General features: G+C 40.9%; 1 protein-coding gene across 2 annotated transcripts in view; it reads left to right on the top strand.

Annotated features, from left to right (window-relative positions):
- The window catches only part of atxn1a (ataxin 1a), an 83,017-nt gene that overhangs the window by 57,585 nt on the left and 12,809 nt on the right, over positions 1–12,623 (top strand). The window contains exon 3 of one of the 2 annotated variants that reach the window (XM_017426330.3): positions 3,091–3,210. The gene's annotated coding sequence lies outside the window, so the exon portion shown is untranslated. Of the gene's footprint in view, positions 1–3,090; positions 3,211–12,085; positions 12,358–12,623 lie in introns of those variants that run through there. The other variant, XM_017426349.3, reaches the window with a different exon arrangement.

The raw sequence follows: 12,623 nt of genomic DNA, 5'->3' as shown, positions 1-12,623 counted from the left end.
TCAGTACTCATACTGATTTTCATTGATTTGAGTTACGGATGTGTGTATAAATATAGCTGCACCATCAGTAAACCAACCTTTTACCTTTTGTTTTGACAGTGTCTGGTAGATTCTTCAGTATGCAACACTAAATGCTGTCTTTGTTTGGAAACGGAGAGAACTTATTGCAAGTCATTTTCAAAAAGGGAAATTGAGCAAGAGCACCTGCTAAACAAATGTAATGCTTTCTAATTATGGGTCAGTACAATGAAAGCGGACTGAATATAATCACACAAAATGATATAAATAAGCCATATACACAAGCACATAAAAGAAGTTGTCCACTCCACTATGTTCTGCTGTTCAATCAGATGCTCACTTAATGTGGTTTATACTGAACCATTTCTGGCTAATTTAACCTGCTTGATTCTTTACTTGTTTGTGTTTTTTAGAAGTAGAAAACCGGAGAGTATTATGTCTGCAAAGAAGCCTAAATTACATAAACTAGATCATAGGAGTAGCTGGTCTTCAAAGCAGATGAAAAAGGACTAACATAGTATAAAATTACAATAAAACAAATTATAGTAAAATAAAATATTAGGAGATTTAATAAAAGGTGAATAAAAGATATAAGAATTAGGTATGTGTGTGCTAGTAGTAATAATGGTAGTAATAATAATTATTATAGCATTTGGCTATTCAGGTCATAGACATAGATACTATACCTGATATACTCTAAATAAAGCCTTCATCAGGTTTTAACATATTATATTTAATGACGTATCAGGTGTCTATATATATCATATTATATAACATACTCCCATACTTACACAGTAAGATATTAATATTGTAAACATTATGAATTAAAAAGGTCCGTGTCTGATACAAGTCATACTTTGGGATTTCTGATGCCATGAAATACCGTCACATTGTGATTGCATTCTTCCCTAAAAGTTGGTAAAATATCTCAGAAGGCGCTCTCAGTCTCTACCCGGCTTCGTCCCCCTTCTTATCGTGTCCCCCCCTCCCTTTTCGTTGACCTTTTTCAGCTTTGTATGCTCCCCGCTGAGCCTTGTTGTTTGTGCCAGTGCTGTCCTCCCAGTGAGTTTCTATCTGTCTCTTCTCAGCCGCCATCTGTTTCTCTCTCCGTCTCGCTGTCTGTTGCCTCTCTGTCTGAACTACTTCTACGATCCTCTCCGTTTTCTCCATCTGTCTTCCTTTTTCATCACTTCGGGTTGCCTCTCCTCCACATTTTATTACTTTCCATTAAGCATTTTTTGTCATTTTTCACTTCGCCGCTGCTCTCCCTCTGTCATAGACTGCTACTGCTCTCCCCTCCATCTCTTGTCTGTTTAATACCACTTGATAGATTTCCTTTTGCCAGTTAGCGTCTGCTAATCCATTGCCTCGGTAGTCATCTGTTTTCTCCTCTTCAGACCCGTCTTTCCAAACAACCATTGCAAATATCTTTAGTTCACTCAAAGCCTTCTGTTTTCTGTGTGCAGACAGTTTGATTCATGTACAGGCTTTAGTTCAAAGCCCACCACAGAATCCTATTGATTTTTTCACTTCTGACACCAGATATTCATTTCCTTTGTTTCTCCCTCAGCCCCACTTTTCCATTACTATATTTTATGTTTGCAGTAGCTCTCAGTTCTTTGTCGGATTGAGTCATCATGCACAATATGAGCGTGTGCGTGGAAATGTATCTCCTGTCATTATTAATGTGGTCTTCAAACCACCTAAGCTGCAGTGAAACAATAGACAGCTGCACACACATTCACTCCCACACCTCCGGCTTTTTTTCTTTTCTTCTCGCCACACTTATAAGAAGTGGGTCAGTGGGATGTTTGGCATCCCGCACTCATCCCTTAAACATTCATAGACACACACACGCAGGCTGCAGCTGACTAACAGCAGGGTATATGCGTTTTGTTTCCGCAGTAACATCCCCATCATTCCAATACAACCTGACTAATTAGTCCCAAAGAGCGTTTACACACAATCTCCAGGTCTGTCTCTTATGGCTGTGAGTGGGTGGCAGCTCAAGTCGGCTTGTTGCACTTTAGATGTCTTCAAAGCTGAAGTGGAGGGTTATTCTTTTATATGACAGGTTCTGGACATAATTATGACCTGGTATTTGCTTTGCAGGTTTTGAAACATTAAAAACATTTGGCAAATATTAGCGGTGCATTGGTTGACTCGTTGAATCTGTTGGCCATTTCAGAAATAATCAGGCGTACGAAGCTGACATATCTGTGGTGAGCACAGTGTTACACATGACACTATGTGCCGGGGGGGTTTCTTGTAAGAGGGGTTCTTCTTAGAGCTGAGGTACTTTTTCAGCATAACACTGGCAGACCCTAAAGAAGTGAGCCAGAATATTATACTAACTTTACATTTTCATATAATTTCTTACTACTTACATACGGCCTGTGAGTCCTAATCATTGTCATTACTTGATGATGTCATCACCAGTGGCCCAGGTAGTCTTTTGAGCTTAACATAAATTTGCAGCAGGATGTGTTAAAAAAAACAACAGTTTTTTATTATTAAATCATTGAAGTGTTTCCAATGGATTGAATTTGAGCTCTATGCTAATCCTGCAGTAGATTACAGCACATCCAGATATCTTCTATCACAGTTTTTTTTATATTTAGTTCATTGCAAGTTATATGAATATTAAACTGTTCATTCATAAACTTGTCATTGGCTGCATTGATTTATAACAACTGACCATAGAAACACTAATCGATCAACCTCTACTAAATATCCTCCATTATATGGATAACAAATGCCTAAAAATGTACAAAAATATTTTCTTTTGAAAGAAAGATGCAGATGAGAGAAGGTGATAATGTAAAATTCCTTTTCCCTGGTGTGGTACAGCGCTGATTGAAGGAAGCCGTTTTTATAACACTTTGTGGTTGTGAAACACAGCTGTGTTATGTGATGCAGCTGTGTGTCCACAATCACGCTGCAGCTGATTGTTCTTGCTGACGCCTTGAACGTCGTGTTACAGCGGCGTTATTCTGCGCTTTGATTTTGAGAGTGGAATAAAGCAGTTTCTTTCTTTTGTTTAGTTAAACCTTTGCTGTGTTTGTTCTCCAGGGAGAGCCGAGTCCCTCAGTCCACATACAGTACTGCCATCTGGGGTAGCGTGGAGCTCTCTCCATGGCCTGTGCCACCTGCTGACAAACCAGGGGGTCTGGAGCATTCGAGTTGAATGAGGTGAGGACATATCTTTACCATGCAGCTAATTTATTTAAATGCAGATAATCTGGCTTTATTGATATACAGCCACTGACTGTACATCATGTTTTTCTGGCTGAGGTTGAGACTGATAATCTAGAAGACAGTGGTTCACTGCTTTCTGCTGAGTCATTGCTGATGAGCTGGTGTCACATTGGTATTCCAACCTAAAAGCTGTACGTCTGACTGTCATGTTTAATCTGATGTTATTACTTCTGGCATCAAGGACTTTACAGCCTTGTGTTCTCCACAGCCAAGAGCCTTGTTTTACTGATAAACCCATCAATCCACCAACTGCACGCATGAATGTTAAGTAAAGTACATTTATTTTTAATGGAGTGAAGTGGCAGCTCATGAGCTCAGTTTCTAAAGCTTTGAGCTACAACGTATCTCAAGTGCATCTTGGCTCAAATTAGCATCATACTCCTCTAACCCTCATTATCTGTCACGCAGTATAATGGGTCGACGAAAACAATTGATAAACCACCCATTTATTCACCCACCCCGTGAAGCTTCTGTAAAGAAGTTACGCAGAAAGAAATAAGATGCACCATTCAGTTGTTCAAATGAAACCACTGAGCCTCAGCTAATGGAGATAAATAAATGTGTTTTCTGCATTTCAGGTGATTGGAGAAAATGCATTTATTTTAGATTGAGGGAAACCTATTCTGCCTAGTGACAGTGCGTTAGTTTGTCCGTTTCTATATGAGCCTTTTGTTGCAGCTGCGATACATTTTCATACTTTAACACCTTCAAAAACTAGATTTTGACGAGATTTTCATGCAAGAATGAAAGGTGTATTAGAGGTTCTGAGAGTAAAAATAATCCTCTCCAATAATGCCCCCATTTAGGGCCTTGCAATGTGTGTGTGTGTGTGTGTGTGTGTGTGTGTGGAGGGGTGTATTGATGTTACCAGCTGGTTTTATCAGTACTTTGTATGTGTGTTTGGGTCTCATGTTTTCTGCCATTCCTAAAATGACTTAAAATCCAAAAAATTAGACTTGGTGGGAGTCTTCTTTAAAATTACACACTATATAGATTCACTTTTTAAAAAAAAAAGAAATATCGATCTCAAGAGGAGAAATTCTCACTCCCGGATTCCGTAGGGGATTCAGATTGTATGGGTCAGACACAGCAGAGTAGCTTTGGAGCTGCTGGCGATTTTCTAACAGGCAGTTTAGCGAAGCATATAGACAAGGTCAAGGATATGAAGTCAGGCCTTCTACTTGAAGACTTGCCTCCTTTGTTACTGTAAGGTGTTTTTCCAGTGAGTGATAAAAATCAATGTAAACAGGCGTTCAAGCAGAGAGTTGATTTTTTTTATCCGATTTTGCAGTTATTTGTTGACCTGGTTTTGAAGTTTAAAGACAGAAGTCGCCAATGTTTAAATACCATCATTTCAGGGAAGACAGACAGCTCTAATAGCAATGACAAGTTGGAATAAGATTTCTTTTTGACGTGTGTGGCGTTTGCATGTTCTTGCCTGCGTGCTTTGTTTTTCTCCGAGTACTCTGGTTTCCTCCCATAGACCTTAAACGTGCATGTTAGGTTAATGGGTAAGTCTAAACCGATGAGTGTGTGTGCGTCGTTGTTTGGCTCCACCTGGCCCTGTGATGGACTGGCGACCTGTCCATCGGAGATAGACACCAGCTCCCTGCAACTCTGCACAGGATCTAACAAACGGGTGCAGAAAATGGACCAGTGGTTGGTTTAATGTGGCTGTTTTGAAGCTGATCCAAGAGTGCACATTTCCATACAGCGTACAGGATATATTATATAGTTATGTTAGTGGATTTACTCTACATGCCATTTTTTTTCTTTTGTGTTTATAGTCACTTTTAGTATGGATCCAATTTCACGGCTTTTAAAGGTTCTTGGCTTTAAATTGAAGGAGGCAAACAAGTGCCAACTACGCATTCTGTGGTTCTGTTGCATCAATGTGTCATGTTATGCAGTGGGAAAAGGAATCATACCCTAGTCCTCATTTTTATCTCCCTGTTTATTGCTGCCTAAGAGAGAGTGTGTCTGTTTACTGTACTTACACAAACATATGCAGATATACATTCACAAATACAGCAAACCCTTTTACCCTACAGGGAGAAGCAGAGAAACCAAGTGCCTTGGTTTATATCTCTGTAGCCTTCTTTCTTTTGCTCCTCCAGTGTGCCTCTTACTTAATTCAGCTTTAAGTACATAAAGCTTTATTACTGTGCAGTATTGACAAGAACACATATTCCCAAAGTGTGTATTTGTCCAGGGAAGCTCACTGCTGTGAGATTGGGTTTTTTTCTCTCTGACTTTCACTGTGCTGCTTGAAACGAGCAGGACTCTCTCTCTCTCTTACTCTTTTTTCTCTCATCCAAACAGCAAGAAGTGTGTGTGTGTGCGTGCTTGTGTGAGTGAGTGCTTGTGAGAGAGTCAGTACTATTCTTGGCTGGTCGGGGAAGACTTGGCTCCCAGGCGTATGGGAAAAGTGCTCTTGGCAAGTCTTGAACTCAGGCATTCCATTATGCTGTCCTCTTGAAACACACACAGACATACAAACTTGCTTTTGTCACTCAAGAGGTCATTCCATTGACTTTTACTCATTTTAAACCAAACCATAATCTCTACATTACAGTATGTTTTATGTTTAAACTGGAGCCATGTAAATGACACGAGCATATAGATAAACAAGTGGCTTTTTGCTGCTGTTTTTGTTCATATCTCTTGCTCTCTCCTTTTGCTTTTTGTCTCTCCCATGCCAACATTTACATGTCTGTGCTTATACACACACACGCTCTGTGAGGGAAAGGACTAAATGTCCTGTCAAGTAAGAGATTTCTTGTTCTACTACAGTATGCTCCGGGGCTCAGAGCCAGAGTTTCACTGTCACTCACTCACTCAGTCACTCACACAGACACACATCCACAGCATTCAGCACAAAATCCTCAAATCAATAACCTCAAGAGTGGGAGGCTGTCTGCATGACTTGTATCAGCTGATGGATCTCTGAAGTCTTTTTTTTTTCCTTCCTCATTATCCCTCTTCTTTCTGAATGTCTGCTTCTTTCTGTCTCACGGCACTTCTACTACACGTTGATGTGCCTTTATTCAGCTCCTCCTTTTGTCTTTGACTTCTCACCTCTTTTCTTCTGCGTCTCCCTCTCTGTCTCAGTGCCAATGCGAAGCCTTACATAACTGCAGTCAAACTATGTGGTCCTCCAGGCAAATATGGGGTTTGGCATTGAAAATGGGGTCATGGTAGGGGGGGTTGTGTCTCACGAGGATGTGTACAAACAAGCTCACGGCAAATCTGTGTGTGGATTTTCCATCTATGACACACCTATAAAGAACTGACATAACTCACTGGTCTTTCATCGTGTGATCAGTGGCAAATTGATTGAAAACTGATGTGAGTAATGACCAAATTGTTTGTCATTTTCTTGATAAAGCCATGATAAGTTTAAATAAAGTCTAAACACGGGCAATTTGTATACATGGCTCTAAGGGAATCACCTCTCTGGTCTCAAAATAGTATTTTATGCCTGAAAAACTGTTATCTTTGGTACCTTTCTTTAGATTCAACTAAGGAAATGTTTTTTAGGCTTTAAGTAACAAAGTGTTTAAAGATACCATTTCATATTATCTTTTTGCTAATTTGTCTGCTTTATATTCAACACAAATCTGTGGCTTGTTAGAGGTCTTGTTTTGTCTTGACTTAATAATAGCTTCATCTTAAACACAAAAAGCATCCTTTTTAAAACAATAAAATTCTAGTACTGGTCAGAAAATGAAGAAAAAGGCATTCAATATGTAATAAATAGGTTTTTTAAACCCTGTAGGACTATATGTTACAGCATACATGTCATGCTTATGGTTTTAATGTAATGATGACAGTTATATATTACATAATATATGTCAGAAAGTTACAGATTACAAGAATTCCTCATCAAAACATAAGCCTAATGTGCGTAAGGATGTCTTAAGTACAAAATACTATTTGTATTGTTCTGTTTACATATGACTGTGGAAATGCAGTTTAGCACCTGGCTACATGGTGTTTTAGAAAATATATTATCTTTGACTTCATGCTGAAAAAAAAAAGAATATTGCAAGCTTTTTTTCTTCATAAGAGCAAACAGCAAAGAGCTTTTTCGAAGCACAAAGAGGGAGCGCATTTTCACTTGAAAGTGCTCTTTAATTGCTGCCTGTCAAGATAAAACAAACAAACAAACAAAAAATAAACTATAGATTTGCATAATGTGTGAATGCCTCGCTGTAGAATATGTTTTATCAGTGTATGAGTGCTGTATGAATTTGTGTACATTTGCTCTTATGATGCTGTGTGTGTGAGTGTTCCTGAGCAGAGTGTGTGTCGAGTGTGAGCTCAATAATACCATTTGGTTCATGTGTCTTTGAAAAGGTGGGGAACATTGTTTACTGTCAAGGACGCATACTGAGCAGTCACTCACCTCTCCCTGCTGCTGTGACCCAACTACTGCCTGTCTGCCCTTCCTCTAACAGCCGGAGAGAAGACCTGCTGAAGGGCAGGGAAACAACTAAAACATGCAGTATAGGGGCCCTCCAGGACCAGGATTGGACACCACTGATCTCACGATTATTCTCTGAGAATTTCATTCAAATCTGCCCGCTGCTTCATGGAATGTTTTGCAAACATACAGACAGTGTTGTATTTTCTGTCAGAAGGCGAAAGTTCATGATCTGAATGCAGGATGTGTGGCGGGTCTGAGACAACTTTCCATGCCTGTTTGACTACAGACATCTGGATGGAGGAATTTTCAGTCCTTCCCATCACCTTCATGGATAAACTCAACCAGACGCAGCTGCTTTGTGTTTACGGGTGTTCTTCTGTCTCTTTGAGCAAGAAAAACAAACAAAAAATAAACCCCCCACAAAGCGTGTTCATACCGTTGAGCAAATCCTCCCAATTGGTTGTTAGTATTCACATTCGTCACCGCAGCTGCTCTGTTTAACACCGTGCTCCCTGCAGCGCTCCGGAGTCGCTCATCTCACACCTGTCAACGTGTCTTTGACCTGAATCAGCTCAGAAATGATCTGACTCACATCACCTGATTCCCCGTTCGCTCCTCTCGCCACCTACATGAAGAAATCGCAAAGAGGAAGTGCTATAAACACAGACAAAATATGCAGTCTTGACAAAGACGAGTGTTTGAAAGTAAAAAGAGAGCATCTGCACGACGGTGAGATGACTTCATGTGGATCTTTGACAGAAGAGGTTTGCAGCTCTCCCTCCCGTTTTTCTGACCTGATTGCTCAGTTGGTGGTGTTTGATCCCTTAAATTTAACAACGAGCAGGTTACACATAAGTTACCATGGCGATGCACTACAACGAGCCGTCGGCGTTACACAGGCAGCTCAGGGCGAAACCCGCAGTTTCCTCATCTAAATCCTAAATGCTGCTTTATTGCACAGACCCCAAAGTTACTGTACAGATATTAATCCTTTTAGAATATTCCTCTGTTTTTAATTAGGTTCTGATAACTAAAAACAAAATATCTGCACTTTCTAACTGAGCAACAACAGTTTTTGACTGATCGTACAACGTGTTATCAGTTGGTTAAGTAGAATAAATTAATTACTTTCCTCTGCAATTTTCTCTCCTTATCAAAGTCTTTTTTTACTCCCTCCTATTGCCTCCCCTCACACACTTCTCTCCTGCTCCCTTTTGTGCCGAAACACACATTCCCTAAGCAGGATTAAATACTGTCTGTGTGATAATGTTTCGGGTGTTTCTGACTGCATAAGTCTGTGATGCCGACTATTTGTTTGTGTGAGTGGGTGTGTGCAAATAAACGGTTTGTGTGTAAAAATGAATGAGAGCATTATTTTAAATCTTTGTGTGCGAGTGTGTACACTCAGTAGGATTATTCAGCAAAAGGGGAGCTTAGCGGTGATTTGTCCGTCCGTGGCCGTCCCTCCCTAATCCTGCACAAACACACACACACACACATGCATGAGACTTTGTGTGTGTGTGACCCGCAAGGATCTAATAGTGTGTGTGGATTAGCGGGTTTGTGAATGGGCTGAAGTAGCACACTACACTGCCAGCGAGTTTGTTCCCAGAGTTCAGAGGACAGGCGCCGTTTAACGTGATCGCATGAAAGAGTATCGGGAACACGTTGGGAAGATTGCGTGAACAAATATTAACTTTTATACGACGTGACTTCATAAAGCTTGTCTGGCTGCGAGTTTTTATTTGTGTGTTCGCTACGTGACCGTTAGATGGGTCTACACCTGCTGTTTCACAAGCTCCTGCACTCACACACACACATAGTCACACATACACACAGAGACAGATGGAAAGATGTGGAAAAACAAGGGAGCTGAGACTTTGGCGACAGAGATGGAGGGAGAGAGAGAGAGAGAGGGAGAGATTGGTTAAGAGTGTGTAGGAAGGCGAGGGTTGCTGTTGTCATAACCACAGCGTGTGCGAGCTTTGCGTGGGAAGCAGATTGTGTGTGTGTGTGTGTGTGTGTGTGTGTGTGTGTGTGTGAGGGAGACAGCAGAGAAGTCTGAGTTATGTATATGGGTGTGTATATATATAGAAGCTTTTCATCAGTTTCCTTAGTGACTGGCTGGGACTGAGACTGTATTCTGCTCTGCAGAAATCCAACGACCGACACAGAATGAGATGATGTTCGCTGTGAGAACTTCAAAATCATTTGGTTCTGATCTGATCTGATCCAGATGTTCTGGTGCACCTCTTCTCTTTGTGCATGATTCTGAGGCCCGACTGTCTTGCTGCACTCTCCTGTTCTCCTGTTATGATTGATAAATCAGCACCATCTGCATCTCTCCTCAACGAGCTGACCTTTAATGTTACCATAACATCAGTACAAGCAAGAATATACATGGCTGTATCTTAGTTTGCTAGATTTCAGTTCAGATTATAGGATTAAGGTTGCAGGAATTTTATAAAACTAATGATACTGAAAACTTTGCAGCAGGAGATGAAAGCAGTCGAGGAACTGTTTTTCTACAAAAAGTCTGCTTTGCAAATTTAACAAATTTTGATTTGCATCAAATCCATTTTATTGGGTTCTTCCTTTTTCTACACTCCAACCTTGCTCTAGGTTTCATAAAATACAGTATGGTAGTTTTTCTAAATCTTGCAAACAACTCCTCGAAAAATGACAGGAAGGACCTCTCTGGTGAATCACATGCATCCTGTCAGGAATGTTGCTGTAAATATGTGAATACATGTTGCTGTTTTGATCGGCTTGAGACATTTGTCGGCACAGTTGAACCATTTTATACTATTTCCCCTCTCAAAATACACCCAAAATTCTCCCTTTTGTTGAAGGAATATTATTTCTGAAAAACAAGATGTGGTTTATTTCAGAGACATGGAAGTATACTTCAATCTTTCATCAAAAAATGACACTGAAGACACAATTTTCAACACTATAAACAAGCTATTTGTAGAATGGTACTGACAGAAAATTAAACTACATCAAAACAAAATCCAGACAACAAAAATATATATATTTATGTCAACCTGTGCACCAAATTTACAACTCTAAACCTCTCATAATACATCTTATGTTGTTTTTATTCCACCTCACAGCATAAAACACAAAATGTTGACGTGTGTCCTGTCAGGGTGTAGTTAAACACTTAACAAATACTTAAATACACACTGGAACACTGGATTGATGTTGAGATAGCAAGAAGGCCAACCAACACAAACAGGATGTCTTCTTAGCGCATGTTTGGTCCCTCTAGCTCCTGCGGGAATTATTACAATTTTCTGCATTTGTGTGTTTATGCTTGTGCTCATTTCTTTCCCGTAGAAGCCAGATCTCTTAGCATTAAGGAGCATGTTTCATCTCTATTTATTTCCCAAATTGTCTTTTAACTAGGTCAGCTAACTAAAGGAAAGAATATTGTTGCACATTAGCAGTCAGTCATGCCATCTAGTGGTTTAAGTCATGCAGAACAGCCTTGTTCAAAATCTGCAAAAATGGAGAAACACATGACGTGGGTCATTTTGCTGTTTTGCTCATTTCAGAGTTTGAGCTCGTTTTCCAGGCTGCACTGTAAAGTTTATGGTTACCTAAGTATGTGTGTGTGTGTGTTGTTTAGTGTAAAATGAGGTCATGTAAATATAAACCTTTAGTCTTTCATAGTATGGGCGTGCATCGGTGATAAATGTTACCCTGACAAGTCTGCATGTTGTTCATACTGTCGACTGCTAGAAAAACAAATTATCCTGACTGATGATGAATAAAGTTTGGCAAATACAAAAAATTCTGAACTTCTGTAACTCTGGCTGCTCAGATGTGACAATTTCCTGATTAAAAAAACCCCAAAACATTCCAGTGGCAGCCTTATACTCGAGTATATTCATGTTTGTAGATTCCATGTGCCACTCTTTCATGTAATCTTTCTGTTTCTGTCTCTCTAATCTCTACTCCTCTCTCACCCTCCCTCCCTCACCCGTTATCTCCCCCACAGTCTCCCCCGCTCTGCCCTTCTCACTGTAACACCCTCCCACCCCCCACCCCCCCTCTTGTGTTCTCTTTCTCTGCTTGTAAGCGGTCTCTGGGCGTTCAGCCAGCTGGCTTGTGTGTGTTTTTTGAATGAATACCTGATGAAGTTGGACGAGCGAATGGTGGGAGGGGCCCCGTGTGTGTGTGTGCGTGCGTGTGTGTGTGTGTAGGGCAGACAGTGTGAGAGCTCTGGCTTTCGTTCAGCCCCTTGCATAATACACGTTGGAGTTCTGCATGCGGGACTCCCTCCCCGTGGGTGTGCGCTACCAGTTTTCTTTTTTTGTGTGTGCGTGTGTGTGTGAGAGCGATCACCTGAGTGCTGCATGTCAGTGGTAGTGAGGGAGCTTCCTGCCTCGCTGTCAGGATTTAGGAGAGGGCTGCTGGCTGCGTATGAGTGTGTAGAAGGAAAAAACAAAAACAGGAGCAGTTGTGGCACAAGTGCCCCCCAAGTCTGTTTAGGATTTTCCACTTGAGGGTGAGACAGAGGAAGATTTTTGTTGCTTTGCAAAAGGACACAGCAGAGCAGAGGAGGAGGAGTGAAGGTAAAGGAGCAAAGGAATGAGAGGGCGAGGGAAAGCATGCTGCAGAAGTGGGCTACTCCTGCTACGCTGGTAAGTAGACTTCACAGGAGTGTATATGGGGCAGTAGAGAGTCATTATTTGTTCATGTGAGTCCCAAATGCTTGTATATCATGTTTATGTTCACACTGAGTCTGCCCTAGTTTTTCCCATAATAGTACTAGCGTGTCTTTCTTCTTTGTCTGCTGTCCTGAAGCACTTCTTCTCGTCTCTTGTTCTCTTCTCTTCACACATTTTCTCATTCATTCGCCCCCCTTCCATCCCTCTCCTGTACTGTCTGCCCCCCCCCACCCCCCACC

The sequence above is a fragment of the Kryptolebias marmoratus genome, linkage group LG5, assembly GCF_001649575.2.
Source record: "Kryptolebias marmoratus isolate JLee-2015 linkage group LG5, ASM164957v2, whole genome shotgun sequence".
Lineage (NCBI taxonomy): Eukaryota > Metazoa > Chordata > Actinopteri > Cyprinodontiformes > Rivulidae > Kryptolebias > Kryptolebias marmoratus.
The sequence above is the reverse complement of the archived record's forward strand: the minus strand, read 5'-3'. Positions and strand labels throughout refer to the sequence as shown.